The 17,390-nt window shown below is 41.7% G+C and overlaps 1 protein-coding gene across 3 annotated transcripts in view; it reads right to left on the reverse strand.

The window, feature by feature from the left end:
- Positions 1-17,390, reverse strand: part of PPP2R5E (protein phosphatase 2 regulatory subunit B'epsilon) — a 143,284-nt gene that overhangs the window by 108,799 nt on the left and 17,095 nt on the right. The window lies entirely within an intron of this gene.

The raw sequence follows: 17,390 nt of genomic DNA on the forward strand, positions 1-17,390 counted from the left end.
GATCATGACCTGAGCCGAAGGCAGTCGTCCAACCAACTGAGCCACCCAGGCGTCCCATGAGCTGTACATTTTAAATGGGTAAACTGCATGGTATATGAATTCTATCTCAATAAAGTTGTTTTAAAAAAAAAGATGATGGTGAGATATAGTCAAAACTGAACATACTCAACAGAAAAAAAATGGAGATGACAGTTATATAACTTGCTAGTATTAGGGGAAGCAGTTTGAATTTTCTATTTTTGTAACTTTAAATCTAAAATTAATTTTTTTAAGTTTCAGGGTTTGTTTTTTTTTTACTGGAATCATCAACACAGCAAGAAGTAGAGGGCACCAGATTTGGAGGCAGGAAGCAATGATCCTACCACCCATAACCTTTGTTTTAAAATTAAGTAAATAATGAGATTGATAATACTTATCTTCTTCACTCCCTCACTTACCGTAGGACCAAATGAAACATGATTCAATGAAAATGCTTCTAAATTAATTAAATAGCATCTATAGGAAGGATAAATGTTACCATGTTGAGATTTTAGAAAATCAAAATTACCACAGAAATTATCGGAAAGTTATCCAAAGAAGGCACATGAAAGCTCGAGAAATATAGCAGTAGTAATAAAAATTAACAGTTAATTCCCAGCACTCATGCCACAATGTTGGCAACATTACTCATCTGTTAGGACACTTCATTTTTACAACAAGCCAATAAGATAAACACTATCATTATTTAGCCCCATTTGAGAGAAGCAGCTACTGAGGCACTTGCCAAAGGGCACACACTTAACAAGTGGCTGAACCGTGGTATGAACTTAAGCACACTGGCCCCAAAGTCCATGATCTAATCCAGCATGGACACTGTTCCTAAAATAAAAATGATTAACATTTGAAAGCTATTCATTCATCACATCTACATTCATTTGACTCATTCATCTGGACTCCTACACCAGACAAGTAAGACATAGCTGGAACCCTCAGGGCCCTTACACTGCAGTAGGGAAACCAGGCAAACACACCCCAAATGCCAAGTGCTCCAAGAATGTTGGGGATGTTATCAGAGTACAGAGTGGTAGCATCCCCGTGAGGCCAGAAGTCACAGGCCTCCTGCAGGTGGTATCTGAGCTACACCTTGTCAAATGGAGAAGAGTCCAAGAAGAAAAGGAGGAGGAAGAAGAGAGCCAGAATAACAGAAGGAATGACCAATGAAGCAAGGACTAGAAGAGGATAAATCCAGAGCAGAGATGGAAAAATGAATTTACTGAACAGCAGAAAGAACACCTTCTCCACTGAAATAAAATGGAAAACATTTGGGTGCATACAAAAGGAGAGACAGGACAGAAAGTTCAGGAAGCTAAGGTCAATTTATGTCTGATGGTCATCACAAGGGAGGTTCATAGTGGGGTGTGGAGAAGTGGGGAACGGAACAGGTTAGGACTAGAGACTTAGCGAGAAAGTGGTTATCTCATTTATCCACCAAATTAATCTTTTGAGTTTGGGTTTATTTCCATTTACGGATGAGCTAACTATGACTCAAAGCAGTTAATTCTTGCTAAAGGTCACACACAAGTAGAAAACAGCAAATCTGAAAAGCTTGTTATCTTCCACTATACCGTACTACTTCTATGAAAACAAGAAATCTTTTTATTGGCATAAGCCAGCAGTAATTTGGATTCTTTCTGCCTAGAAGCTGTAAAGGATGAAAAGGGAATTGGAGAAACATACACACTGTGTCATAAATCATCATTCTTCAAAACACAGAGAAGCTGAACGTGAACACTCTCCCTCCTCAAACCATAAACAAATATGTTCTGACTCAGTGTTCAACACACACACACACACACACACACACACACACACAAAATCAGTGGTTCCCCAAATCAAACAGGTACATAGTTTACTGAAGCAGAAGCACATGCCATCTAATACTCTAGTAGCACTGCTTTGTATTCTTTTTATTTCAGACTTGTTGTTCAATAGCGCTGATCTGAGCAGGAAATGTTCTACCACGCAGACAAGGCAACCACTCAATCTGACTTGATAAAAAGGCAAATTAATATAAATTATTCACAGTGATGACTTGTCAAACTTTTACTGAGTCAGTTATAATACACAGATAGGAAAGAACTAAGCCCTTCCAAAAAAATTCTTTGGATTAGCTCATGTGTGCGTGCGCACGTGCTCTCTCTCTTGCGCGCGCGCTCTCTCTTTCTCTCTCTCAAACAAATAAATAATCTTTTTTTTTTTAATTACTTATCATAACCTTAGAAATTATAAAGTGGAGTCCTGGTGGAAAAAGCACTCTAAAAATTAAAGAAGAATATTCATTAAATTTAAAACTGTGGCTAATCTTATATCATTTCTGTTAGTATAATTCCTTTCTAAATAAAAGACAAAACAGTACCACCACATTTATCTGTTATATGAAATCGGTTCAAAAAATTTCGAAGAAAATAAGCTGACTATAGTTACTATGTGCTATGGAGAACACGAAAACCTAAGATTATTCCTATTTTGAGGCTTAAAATCTCAAAATTTTGAGATTTAAAATCTCACTGAGAGGGGTGCCTGGGTGGCTCAGGGGGTTAAGCCTCTGACTTTGGCTCAGGTCATGTTCCCAGGGTCCTGGGATCAAGCCCCACGTCCGGACTCTCTGCTCCGCAGGGAGCCTGCTTCCTCTCCTCTCTCTCTGTCTGCCTCTCTGCTTACTTGTGACCTCTGTCTGTCAAATAAATAAATAAAATCTTTATTAAAAAAATAATAAAATAAAATCTCACTGAGAGAAATAAACTATTTTTACACTAAAAGACAGAGGGTCAGCACATAATATCATGCAGTATACAACCTGAAAAGCTGTAGATGGGTGCCCTGAAAGATATACTAAGTAAGGCATGAACAAAAAAAAAGAATAGTGCAATGAGCAAGACAGACCATAAATCAACAATATTCACAAGAGCCTGAAAAGGAAAGATTATGAGTAAAACCAGCTCAATGAAAATAAGATAGTATCACAAATGTGAAGATAAACAACAAATGACCCTTGTCCAGAATTAAGGAGGTAAGAGGAACAAATGAGACTTGCAAATTGTAAACTAACCAAATGCAGCAGATCAGCTCTAACCAGTACTTATCATGGGAGTTAAAATTTCTGTAAGAGCTCCTGATGTCTAGATGTTGGCAATTTTTTTAATTTTATTTATCATATTTTTATTACTATTATTATTATTATATATTTAAAGATGGAGAGAGGCAGAGGAGGGGCAAAGGGAAAAAGAATCTTTTTTTTTTTAAGATATTATTTATTTATTTGAGAGAGAGAGAGAGAGCACTGACCAGGGAGAGGATGGGGGAGAGGGAAAAGCAGGCTCCACACTGAGTGCGGAGCCCAGCAGAGCTCGATTCCAGGACGCTGAGATCATGACCGGAGCTAATGTCATATGCTTTACTGACTGAACCACCCAGTTACCCCAAGAAACGGGATCTTAAGCAGGCTCCGTGCTCAATATGAGGCACACCCCGGGGCTCAATCTAAAGAACCTAAGATCATGACCTGAGCTGAGATCAACACTCAGATGCTTAACCAACTGAGCCACCCAAGTGCCCCCAAATGTTGGCAAATTTTCGAAAACTACCATATATACAGAGGAATTTGGAGGAAGGCACCATCAGGGTGGGCTAGACTAGAAGAGATAGCTTCTCAGGAAGCCCACCTCTGGAGTGGGATTGGAATCATCAACACAGCAAGTAGTTGAGCTCTAAAGAGACAGAAGGGGGCATGTAACTCTTGATCTTGAGGTTATGAGTTCAAGCCCCACAATGGGTACAGAGATTACTTTAAAAAAAAAATCTAAAAAAAAAAAAGAGGGGCACCTGGGAGGCTCAGTTGGTTAAGCATCCAATTCCTGATTCCAGCTCAGGTCATGATCTCAGGGTGGTAAAACCAAGCCTCACCCTGGGCTCCATATTGGGCGTGGAGCCTGCTTAAGATTCTCTCTCCCCCTGTTCCACACCCAGCTCTCACACACATGCTTTCTTAAAAATAAAAAATAAATAAATAAAAGAGAGAGAGAGAAGAGAGAGACAGGCCGATGAAGAAGGTGGGGAATGGGGCAGCAGGCAGGCCTAAGTGGAGGAAATACTAAGCAAAGAGGTTAGAAAGAAATGTTGTGAAGCTTCCGAATCATTGTCCAGTCTGTGGCCTGCAGCCTCCAAGCCATCTGGCCGGCAGGTCCCTGAACAAGACCTACTGATCAGAACCACTGAGAGACCTGGGAGAACTGACAATGGGAACCAACTCCTCTGATTCTTACGCACACTGAAGTTTGAAAACTGTTCCCCAGCAAGAAGGTGACATAATGAAAGCAGCAAGGGCAACAACCCGTACTTTTAAGTCACATTTTAAATCTTGCAAGGAAGACAGTTGTTTTAAAAGATGTTGTTTTAATACTCCCCAATCCCCTCCTTCCCCCAAGTCATGTTAATGTATTATGTATTTTAATGTTTCACATCTAATAATCATAGTCTGACTCCTCTTAGGTAAAATGAACTATGAGAATTGTATGAGGGCTTTGAAAGCCTTTATAAAAAAGGTTCAAAAGGCAGAATGTGAAGAAACCACTTGGAAAAAACTCCGATCAACTGAAACAAACAAAATTCTGCTTTACTAGGAAGGGCACAGCCCGGTTTCAAAAGCAAAGCAAAACAAAACAGAAAACCTCTTTGAAGTTCTGACTGAGCATGCAGTACCACAATCACACGCCAGTGTCCTGAGTCCAAAACTGGAAAGCGTTAAGTCCATTATTCAGAAATGAAGAGGGAATATGAGAAGTTCTAAATAACTCCCCCAGCTCCTTCCAAAAGAGGAAAAAAAAAAAAAAATCAGCCACACTACCACTTTCCTTGTGTAACCACTTACAGGACCTGTACACACTGCATAGATTATAAACTCCAAAGTTCTGATTTCACCAAATAGGCCTCATGTTTTCTTGACAACAGAGGTTTTTCTTGGCTATCAAACAAACCCCATCCAAGAAGTCAATCAAGCAATTCTTGAGAACTCTTTATGTGGCATATTAAGATGATCAGGGGAATGAGATATAAAAACATAGCTGACAGTCTGACTGCGGAAAGAAAACCAACACCCACGAATAGCAACAACCTTTAAAATGCAAGAGCCTGGCCCATTTTCTTCACATTTAACCCCTAGGGTACAGCATAAAATATGTGCTCATTAAACACTTACACAATCACCTTTGTCACTCCCGCATTCACAGGTTCCCAGTACTCCATTTGCTGAATGAATAAGATAGTGCAAGACACATGAATATGTCTTGCACAACTTCAGTTAAGAAAACAGAAATCAGGCACCTGGGTGGCTCAGTGGGTTAAGCCTCTGCCTTCGGCTGGGGTCATGATCTCAGATTGAGCCCCGCATCCGGCTCTCTGCTCAGCAGGGAGCCTGCTCCCCTCCCCCTCTGCCGGCCTCTCTGCCTACTTGTGATCTCTCTCTCTCTCTGTCAAATAAATAAATAAAATCTTTTTTAAAAAAATAAAGAAAAGAAAACAAATCATTGAGGACTAAAGTAATTAAGAAATATTTCATAGGGAAGACAAAGTCATGAACCATGACATCCGTAGAGCTGAAAGAAATCTTACGGCATCAGTAGGATCATGTAATCTGGTAACTCCCAAGGACCTTTTCAAAGATGCCAAAAGCAGCTTAACACCTCTAAGGTTAAGAAGATAATTAAACTTGGTAGTAGCTACTTTAAAACTGAGGAAATCCACATGGACAGTGGTATGACGAAACAGTAATAACCACCTCCTCACACACTCAACCCTTCACCACACACTCTGTTCTCCCCGCTCTGTCCCCACACTCAAAACATCAGGCAAGGGAGGCAGTGTTCATGGGGCCAACCTATCCAGCCTCTGTCACTAGAGAATATATTTTCTGAGGATTTAACTCCCCACATCCTTCTGTGTATACTCAACAATCTTATCTAAATTGGTTCATGAAAGCTGAGAACCAGTAACCTAGCCCAGATGCATCCTCTCTTTCACTTTAAAGAGCTCCCCAAAGCAGCTCATCCATTCACAGGCAACATTTACTGACGTCCTTATGCTATCCTACGACACCTGGCAGCAGCTCAGCTTGTAATATAGCACCTGCTGCACACAGCTTGGACATAGCACCTACCTCCCAAGGTATCACTGGGTGGGGGAAAAAGATATTACAAATAAATTACAAAACAAGGTAGGAGTATTATAACAGGTATAGGAAAGTACACATTGTAGGAATCCAAGAGAGGAAATGACAACTTTGTAATAAAAAGCCCAGCAAGGCTATCAAGAAAAGGTAGTGTTTCTTTCAATCATTTAACAAATATTTACTGTGCACATGCTATCTGCCAGGCACTGCATGGACATATCAATGAACATGTGCCCTAAGTGTCTGAAAGACTAAGTGGGAAGCTTACTAAATAAAGAGGAGTAGGGGGTGGGGAAGGCATTCTTAGTCAAGAAAAAAGCACTTGCAGAGCCATGAACCAAGAAAAGAGTATGAGAGATTTAGATGTATGGGAGACACTTAGCTCCTCCAGAGAAGACATGCTACAGAAACAGAGTAGGCCAGCTTGTGGGAAAGCTTTAAATGCCAAACATAAGAGTTTAGATTTTATCTGTTATGGACAACAAGAAACCAATGAACATTTAAGGAAGAGGGAAGCAATATAATCAGTTCGGATCTTCTAGGAAAAGGTCACTTTTGTGCAGGACAGACTAGTGTAGGCAAGGCAGTAACCTGCCCACTGTCAAACAGCTCACTAGTGGCAAAATGGACTAAAACTCAGGTGCTCTGATTCCCAGCCCAACAGTCTACAGAATAGCTAGGTATTAAAAAAAAAAAAAAACAGTAATAAAAGCACAAGCAATAGAAGAAAAAATAAACAGGACTTCATCAAGATCAAAAACGTTTCTGCTTCTAAGGACACCATGGAGAAAGTAAGAAGACGAAGCACTGAATGGGAGAAAATACCTATAAATCATATATCTGATAAGGGACTTGTACCCAGAATATAAACTCAGTAACAAAAAAGCAAACCAAAAATGGGCAAACGATTTCAACAAACTTTTCTCCAAAAAACATACACAAATGGCCAACAAACACAGGAAAAGATGCTCAGCACCATGAGCCACAAGCGAAATGCAAATCACACCCAATGTAATGGCTATAATCAAAAAGACAAAAAATAACAAGTGTTGCAAGGATGTGGAGAAACTGGATCTCTTATACTGCTGGTGAGAATGCAAAGTAGTGTAGCCACTTTGGAAAAAAACAGCTAGGCAGTTCCTCAAAAAGTTAAACATATAGTTACATATGACCCAGCAATTCCACTCCTCAAGTGTTACCCACACAAAAACAAAGTAGCATTATGCATAATGGCCAAAAAGTAGAAACAACCGGAATGTTCATCAACTGATGAATGAATAAGCGAACTGTGGTGCGAAGCAAGCAAAATTATTACTTGCTCATGAAAAGGACGAAGTACTGACAAATGCTACACCATAGGTTAAACTGGAAAACAACATGCTAAGTGAAAGAAGTCAGTCACAAAGGTCACTTCTTATAGGATTCCACTTATAGGAAATGTCCAAAATAGGCAAATCTGCAAACAGAAAGTAGATTACGGATGCCCAGGGCTAGAAGTGACATGGGTGGAAGTAGAGAATGAGAAAAACCAATAATGGGTAGTTTCTTTTAGAAGGAACAAAAATGTTCTAAAATTAGACAGCAGTAATGGTTGCACAATGCTGTGAATGTACCAAACACTTTAAATGGGAGAATGGCATGGTATGCAAAACACAGCTCAATGAAATTGTTCCAACAAAAAGGAGTAAGAAGTTGGGTATTTTAGACCATGGGAAGAGAGAACATAAGATGGGGAAGCTGTGAGCACTAAAGGACTGTTAATGGCGAGATGCCTTGCAGAAAGAAAGGATTTTGGGGTCGACAAAGCCTGGGAGAAGAGTAATGAGGGGCACCTTCTGCCTGTCTGCCAGCTATGACTGGAAGCACCTTCTAAAGCCCTTCAGTCTTGGCAGTCCAAATATCCCACTGGCTAATTACCTTGCTCCTGGATTAATCAGAGGACAGAAGTGCAAGCACCTTCCAGAAGCCACGGGGTAACCATGGAGCCATTAAGTTTATTAAAAAGAGCCAGTTTTTAGAATGAAAAGAAGCTAGGGGCGCCTGGGTGACTCAGTGGGTTAAGCCTCTGCCTTTGGCTCAGGTCATGATCTCAGGGTCCTGGGATCGAGCCCCACATCAGGCTCTCTGCTCCACAGGGAGCCTGCTTCCCCCTCTCTCTCTGCCTGCCTCTCTACCTACTTGTGATCTCTATCAATTAAATAAAATCTTTAAAAAAAGAAAAGAAAAGAAAGAATGAATGAAAAGGAGCTAATAAATTATGAAACACGAAAATCTCTGAATTTTTAAAGTAAAAAAATAAGCTTCAAGGAATTGCAGGATTTCAGCAATTCTCTTATTCCTAGGGACACCCACATAGATAAATTTGAGCCTCATCCTAGGAATCTTGTCGGACACCAACAGAAGAACCTTATTATTCTTCCAGAGATTCGGCTGTATCATTCGCCTTTGCAGAGGGAAGCTTGAGTGGTTCCTAACTGCCTCTGGAATCAAATATAATTGCCAGACTGAAGCCTGCAAGCCCTCACTCCACCCTCCCACCCCTGTCCCTGTCCCCAACACACTCCTACATACTAGTATCCTCTCCCTGCTCTGGTAGCTCTCTGCCCTCACCACCAGGTATGTACTTTTCCCTCTTCACACACCTCACACTCCTCTCTCTGGAACCACTGTGCACATGTGAAAGGCCCGGCCCACTCCTCACCAAACCACCCTATTCACTACCCCCCCTAAGCCACTGTTCTTATGAATGCTATGGCAACCCCTTCCCTCTGCCTGTCACTCGTCATCCTGCTCCTCTCACAAACTGCACGTATTCAATATTTTCATAGGGGCCAAAGCACCACACAAGACTGTGCGCTGGTGCCAATGTAAGCCCTGCTGGTATGAACATTCTTCCAGATTCTTAAGAATGCACGCCTTCTCCTACATACTAGCTAACATTTCCTGAGCGTGTACTATGTGTTTCTTCTAGTACTAAGCCTCTGACACACATAACTTTATTCCTTACAACCAATCTAAGACACAGGCTCTACCAGCAACCCCCCCCAACCTTTTTTTTTTTTTTTAATTAAGTAAGCTCCACACCCAACAGGGGACTTGAACTCACAACCCTGAGATCAAGAGTCGCATGCTCCATGCACTGAGCCAGCAAAGCACCCCCAGGACCCCCATTTCTATCACAAAGGAAGCTGAGATACTAAATAACTTATTTAAGACCACTCAAATAGTAAATGGCAAAAACCAGACTAAAACCGTAGGCCATCTGCTTCCGAAGTCCAGGTTCTTAACCCTGGTCCTTCCTGTCTTATGAAGCCAGAGTCCAGAATGGTCCCACAATCCCTGTTGTCATTTTTTCACGTTCTCTTTCCACTAAATTCTTTGAAACCCCATCATTTTGTCTCCCAGCTTTCTAACTCAACCAGCGTTGGATCAACAAAAACAAACACATACCCACCCATTTTCTAGGATAGGAGAAGATGACAACCTGGACAGCCAGAGGACGAGAGCCGAGGAAGTGAAACCTCAGGTCTCAGCTCCTCCATGTTCCCGTTTTAAACACAAAGAATGTGATTCTAAACAAGCAGCAGTCCACACCTGCACATTTTGAGGTCCTTACCAAATAGGAAAATGTAATATAACAATCAGTAACATTTTCAAATCAAAGCTTTCAAGAAATTAATGATTCCGCACATTCTTTGGGTTAGCCCTTGAATTCTGAGTCAAATACCCCTTTCCTAGATTTTGCTGCTCAAAACTCTTAGCTTATTCTGTATGCCTGTTGTGAACTGTAAATATTTCCATTACTGCTGCTTTCATGGCTCATTATGCCCCCGTTATATATTAGTCTATCATGTGCACCATAATTTAAAAATCCTATAATTGTCTTTCTTTTTAAATAATCTGTGATTCAGAGGTTTCATTAAGCTAGAGTGTCCTTCCTCCTACTCATTTCTGTCCCATCTCATTCTTCCAAATTAGAGGTTTGACTATCTGTTACAAATATATACCTGCAAATGGTAAACTCCTGCGGACAAACAGAACTCAGGTAAAAAGCCCGAGAAGCAGCTACAGGAAAGTCATCGGAGAGACAAATTACACTTGAAGGACAGCAACTTGCCGCCTGGGTTAGTTAAAGCTCAGAGAAGTCTGGCCCGTGGGGCCTGAGCAATTTGGCATACAGGTCTGGGTGAAAGAGGCTTGGGGGACTGAAGGAATTTTAAGAGTACCTAAAGATGGTATTAAAACCACAAGTACCTGAGCCTCCTTGCCTAGTCTAAAGGGCTTGCCATGTGCCACCCTCTGCAAAAAAACCTACATGTGTCTATCTGTGCATTTACATAAACCATGTAACATGTAGCATGTAACAGAATGACTGTATTCCTAATCCATGAAGATAGGGATTTATAAAGGAAAATGATCCCCAAATCATCAAATTAAAACTGCCTTAAATTTTTGAAAGGGGAAAAAGATGAACACTTCATTAATTACGATCACACCAATCCAGGTGAACAACAGGCAAGGGGAAAACAGAATGCCTCCAGCCCAGGATTGCTGGAACACAGGCCTCACCAGCTCTGGAGAAAAGAAGAGCCACCATGAAGACCAGATGAGAAATATCACTTTACAGCCATTCCACGGAGACTCATGGAGCATAAACCCTGCACCAGGCCCTGTTGTGGGCACTGGGAATAACACTGCCGCTGCCTCTCATGGAAGAGACAGAAAATAAACAAATGTCATGTGGTGGGTGTCACGGAGTACAGTAAAGCAAGCCAGAAAGGTTGGAAATAATGTTATTTTATGTAGGGATATTGGGACGCCTGGGGGATTCAGTTGGTGAAGCATGAGCCTTCGTCTCAGGTCATGATCCCAGGACCCTGGGATCGAGCCCTGCGTCAGGTTCCTTGCTCAGCAGGGAGCCTACTTCTCCCTCTGCCTGCCACTCCCTTTGCTTCTACTCTCACTCTCTCTCTCTGGCAAATAAATAAAATCTATAAATAAATAAATAATGCAGGGATAACAATGAAGGCCTTTCTGAGGAGGGGACTTACAAAGAGCCCTAAAGGAAGTGAAGGAAGCAGCCACTGAGCATCTGGCAGAGGAAAGGCAGATGCAAAACCCTGAGGCAGGAATGTGTTTGGTGCCTGTGACTAGCAGCACGGAGGGAAGCAGGAAGCGTAGCTGGGAGAGGATGAGTGAGGCGGGGTGAGATGAGGTCAAAGAAAGGGCCACATCAGGTAAAGCCTTGCGGCCCCAGTAGGAAATTTAAATTTTATTCTGAATGAAATGGGAAGCCAATGGAAGGTTCTGAACACGCTCTGACTTCTCTTTTGAAAAGTTGGCTCTGGGGGCGCCTGGGTGGCTCAGTGGGTTGAAGCCTCTGCCTTCAGCTCAGTTCATGATCCCAGGGTCCTGGGATCAAGCCCTACATCGGGCTCTCTGCTTGGCAGGGAGCCTGCTTCCCCCTCTCTCTCTGCCTGCCTCTCCGCCTACTTGTGATCTCTGTCTGTCAAATAAATAAATAAAATATATTTTTTTAAAAAGTTGGCTCTGGTTGCTGTGGAGATCATAGAGGGGGAGGGCAGAAGCAGGGCACCTGTGAGGACGCAGACACTGAGTGGTCTGCACTTAGGGGCAGCACAGGAGGTAGTGAGAAGTAGTTAGAGGTCCAGATGTATTTCAAAACAGAGACAATATCCACTGAACCAAAATAGGAAGTCCTCAGAATATCTGTGGCAGGCTGCAAAACTGGCCACAAATTCTTCCCCTTGTGCCCATGCCACGGCAGTACACTCGGAGCTCCACCCACAAGAGATGGAGTCTGCCCCCCGGAAGTTCAGCTGGCTTCTAACCAACTTCGGCCAAAGCGGTAACTGCAAACACAAATGCAAGAAGAGAACTGAAAAGTGCTTAGCAGTTGTGCTTGTCCTTTCTTACTGCTCTAGAGAACCCCACAACCCACCACGTAAAGAACTGCAGGCTAACCAGCTGGATGCTGAGACTCACACACCCCGGACACCCCTGTAGCCACAACCGACCAACAGTCAAGCCAACCATCAGATACGTGAATGGGACCATCAGCTGCCAGCTGACTGCAGGTGCATGAGTGAATCCAGCAGAGACCAAGACAATCACGCAGCTGAACCCAGTCCAAACTGCCAAACCACAGGAGGACGAGCTTAATAAATGGCTATTGTTTTAAGCCACCAAGTTCTGGAGTGGTTTGTTAAGCAGCAAAAGCCAATTCAGTATCTTTTTTAGCCCTCAAATCAAACGTAAGCCACTAAGCCCTCTGGGTTTCTCTGATGGCATTACCAAAATTAATTAATTAATTAATCAAATTCTAAAGTAAACTGATGCAGAATGGGCATAATGTTGATGAGCTGATTAGAAAAGGAGAGGGCACACGTCACAAATTACTGTGTAACTCTAGCTCATTGAAGTGCTGTGTATGACAGCCAAGAAGCAGCGTTCTTTGTGCAGTAAAATCACCAAGATAAGTATCTCAGAAAACGGTGAGAATAAGAGATTTCACACCAACAGCATTCATCTTTTCAATGCCCCACACACCATTTCTGAAAATTGCTGAGTACCCTCCCACTGAACATCAAAAATAATGTTTTTCAAGGTTATCCAAATAGATGAGCAATTAAAGCTCTTTCCTTACAGAAAAAAAAAAAAAAAACAACAATAATATTAAAGAGATGACGAGCTGAACTTCTTTTGACTATTACAGACAAATGAGTAAATGGATGATGGGTAGATGGAAGATGGAAGGACAGACCAAACATACATACACATCAAATAATACTTTGATTATTAATTACTTGAAATATAAGCATTTATGCTATACAAAAAGAATCCTGTATATATTTCCTCATGTTACCACTGCTTACATAAAGCCTTAATCTAATGATCACCAATGGTCAATGGCTCATTTTATTCCCAGTAGTTTGCTTACTTTTATTAGCTTGGGAAACAGACACATGACTACCCTTCTGTTTTTTAATTAAATTTCTTTAATGTCAAGGTAGAAAGTGAAACCCTCTATTTCTGTTCCCCAAAGATAATCACTGTTAAGAGTCTCTTTGCATCTCTTTCTAGAGTCGTCTTTTTTTTTTAAGATTTTATTTATTTATTTGACAGAGAGAGAGAGATCACAAGTAGGCAGAGGGACAGGCAGAGAGAGAGGGGGAAGCAGGCTCCCCGCTGGGGAGCCAGATGTGGGGCTCCATCCCAGGACTCTGAGATCATGACCTGAGCTGAAGGCAGAGGGTTAAGCCACTGAGCCAACCAGGTGCCCCTCTACAGTCTTTGAAAGCTGTATGTCTGACACTGCAACTTTTAAAACCAAAACATTTATAATTCTTTCAAGCCATCCCATAAATCAAGTAGACTCCTATCTATAAGTGTTTTCTATCAGAGCTTTTCAAACTTCATAAAAATCTAACAGTCAAATTTATTATATACGATGAATGGACTGATTTCTGAAATACCCCATCTATTAACACCAAAAAGAACTCAACAGCAGTGAATAATCAACTCTCCCTCAAAAAGAAAGAAAGAAAGAGAAAGAGAAACCTGAGTATTTAATGGGGGAGGGGAGGTGGATTACCTTTTAGAACTGAAACAGAAACTGTTTGGATGGTTAATGAAAGCACTCGCCAGAGTCTATGGGCCTATGTTACATTTGACATGCGGGAATGAGGCTTCAGAAAGTAAGAAAATTCCTGGAGACAGATCTTGATTGCCTCCGTTTCCAAAGATAATGCTCAGCAAAGAAAGGGCCTCCCAGGGTCATGACTGGCCTGTGCAGAAAATACACTGCATATCCTTCAAGTACCAAGGACAAGGACAGGACAAGGAAAGATAGTCTTACCAAAATATGCACAGCAAAAGGAAGAGCCCAGAAAATGAGGTTTCTAGTAAAAGAAAATCTTCCCAAATACTGTACAGAGATTTTCAAAAATATGAGCCACTAAGTGTGCTTTCTGTGTTCCCTAAAAATTTAGCAAACCACATCAAATCCTTGGACCTCTTATTATACTACTACTCACTAATGAAGGGACAGAGATGTGAATAACCTAAAATGCACTTCTTCCTGAGTATTAAAAAAAAAAAAAGTACCAATTGTGGGGGGCCAAGGGGAAAGGGAGCAGACTTCCTGCAACAGCAAACAGAAACTTTTCCTTTTTAATTATGTTTGCTGAAGGCTAGAATTAAAATAAGTTTTTTAAATTTCCTGAATACACATCAAACAAAAAAGTAAAGACAGACTGAGTGAAAAGTCCATCTAACAAGAAAGAGAAACTACACAGAGGAACAGAGTAGTAACTTCTACGGCCCTTAACTTTCATTAATCATGATGAGTGTCTGAGCTGACATAAATCCCTACAAGGCAAGGGGGGCCAGAGCGAAAGGACTAGACATCACACTCTCTCCCACAGCTTACATCCCCTCCACACAACCCTCTCCCCACCCCCCAGAGGAGACTTACACAGTTAAAACTGATTTTCAAGTCCTGGGTTCCAGCCCAGGGAAAGGTTTTTCTATGATGTACCTCGAGGAACACACCAAAGTGCCAGGTTAGTGCCAGCACCAATTCTTGTGAACCAACAAGTCTCTGGTTTAAAACCTGTATGTGACAGGAAACCAAGCTGCTTTTATTGTCAAGTCTGCACTAAAATTCACGAGGTGTTTGTACACTAATTCTGCTCTCCAAAGCTGATCAAATAAATACTGCCCAATAAAGACCTCACTATATTTTGCTATCTGAATAATCACCACACTCATTCAGTCACTGAATAAACACTCATTCCATGTCTCCTAAACTCCAGACTCAGCCAGCTCTCAAACCGGAAACAAAGACTTGGGCCCAGAGCCTTTCAAAGTTCTTGGGGACCTTTGATAATCATGGGCCTTTCAGAGACTGTGCTCTGTCCAAAGCAGCACCTTTTCAGCTAAGCAGTACAGGCCACAATCATAAACCTTTGTCTTTAAAACTATGTTCAGTTTATTACCCAAAACTCTCATTTAAAAATATATATATATTCTTTCAAAAAGTATTTAGCACACGAATGAGAAAAGAGAAAGGAATGAGTAAGAAGTTATATTATGAGTCAGCACTGCTTCATATCCATGAAGAGTTCCCTCTCTACCTGAAAGGATGGTTGCACTCAGCAGGTACCCACTGAGCAGCAAAGATGTGAGGGGGGTGCTATCTTGGACAATGGAAATACAATTATGAGTGGACATGGTCTCTGACTTCAAGGACAGAAATCATTATAATAACTATCAATTTCCCATTGTGTGCCACATCTGTACTGGTCCAGGCATTTCACATACACCATCTCTCAAACTAATGCTGCAAGGCAGATGCTATTATCACCACTTTACAGATAAGCAAAGTTAGGCTCTAAAGTTTGCAAGGAACTTGCAAGGAACACTGACTGGAATTCTAAGACTGGCTGGCTGGCTACAAACCTATTCTCTTCCGATGACTTGACCTTGCCGCACAGGCAACATCTTTGAATTGTAATCATCAGTCTCCCTAGCTTCCCATGCTACTTCTATATTTCTGAACTGCTCACAGCTCTACACAGCCCTAAGCAAACCTACCTGCAAAACAACTAAAGGAAGGGAAAATACAGTAGTCCCCACTTATCCACGGTCTCCCTTTCTGCGGTTACCCACAGCCAACCTTGGTCCAGAAACAGATGATCCCCCTTCTGACTTACCATCAGAAAATCAACAGTAGCCTAACTCGAGGTCACGCGGCCTACATCATTCACCTCGCTCCATCTCATTACGTAGGCATTTTATCATCTCACATCATTACAGCAAGGGGGTGTACAGAACAAAGATATTTTGAGAGACAGACCACAGTCATATAACTTTCATTATAATATGTTGTTTTAACTCTCATTGTTGTTAATCTCTTACCATGCCTAATTTATAAATTAAACTTTATCACAGGTATATACTACAGGAAAAACCATATTATATGGAGGGTTAGGCACTTTCTGCATTTCAGGATTTTGAAACATAACTCCCACAGCTAAGGGAGCTATTACACAGAAAGAAGAAAAAACAAATGTCAAAAATTTATTTTTTAAAATATGTTAAATAGATGGGAGGAGAGAAGCACCTGCGTGGCTCTGCTGGTTGAGCATCTGGCTCTTGGTTTCAGCTCAGGTTATGATCTCAGGGTCCTAGGATCAAGCCCCGAGACCTGCTCAGGGGTTAGTCTGCTGGAGATTCTCTCCCTTTACTCCTTCCCCACCCCCTCATGCTCCCTGAAGGGCTCTGTCTTGACTGAAGCTTTCACTGCTCAATCTGTAACTCTTTATTTAAAATCTTTAGGATAAAAAGTAAGAACTCAAGGTAGAACAGAAAACATGATCATCTACTCAAGAAGGCATCTTGGAAGAAAGAAATCTGATCGACATTCCAATTCAACTACACTTAGGGAACTCTAACCTCTCAGGGGTTTCTTGGTACCTGGGTTTCCCTCATTACGTACCTACTTCAAATATATGTACACGTTGGTCTTGTGAACATATTCACTCACATTCAGTTATTTTATTTGAATTCAGCATGAAAGACAAAAATTCAGAGGGCTGAATACATTTTCTTGTATCGATAGAAACTGAAGACCTGGGATGCCTGAATGGCTCAGTGGGTTGGGCCACTGTCTCATGACCGCTCAGATCATGATCCTGGGGTCCCGGGATCAAGTCCCACATCGGGCTCCTTGCTCAGTGAAGAGCCTGCTTCTCTCTCTGCCTCTGCCTGCCACTCTGCCTGCTTGTGCACTCACTCTGACAAATAAATAAATAAAATATTTAAAAAAGAAAGAAACTGAAGACCTGTCAAAGACAATATTCATTATCTTGAGATAAGTTCGAGAAATGAGTGGCTTACACACCGTGATAACCATGACTTCCCATGAGAAAAAGGAAAAAAAAAAAAACTTTCTCGTTTTTTTCGAGTCTTCAAATGAAGACTAAATACAGGTTTCGTTGCTCATCAGAATTACATGTATACGGGGGACGCCTGGGTGGCTCAGTTGGTTAAGCAGCTGCCTTCGGCTCAGGTCATGATCCCAGCCTCCTGGGATCGAGTCCCACATCGGGCTCCTTGCTCAGCAGGGAGCCTGCTTCTCCCTCTGCCTCTGCCTGCCATTCTG

The sequence above is a fragment of the Mustela erminea genome, chromosome 5 (assembly GCF_009829155.1).
Source record: "Mustela erminea isolate mMusErm1 chromosome 5, mMusErm1.Pri, whole genome shotgun sequence".
NCBI lineage: Eukaryota > Metazoa > Chordata > Mammalia > Carnivora > Mustelidae > Mustela > Mustela erminea.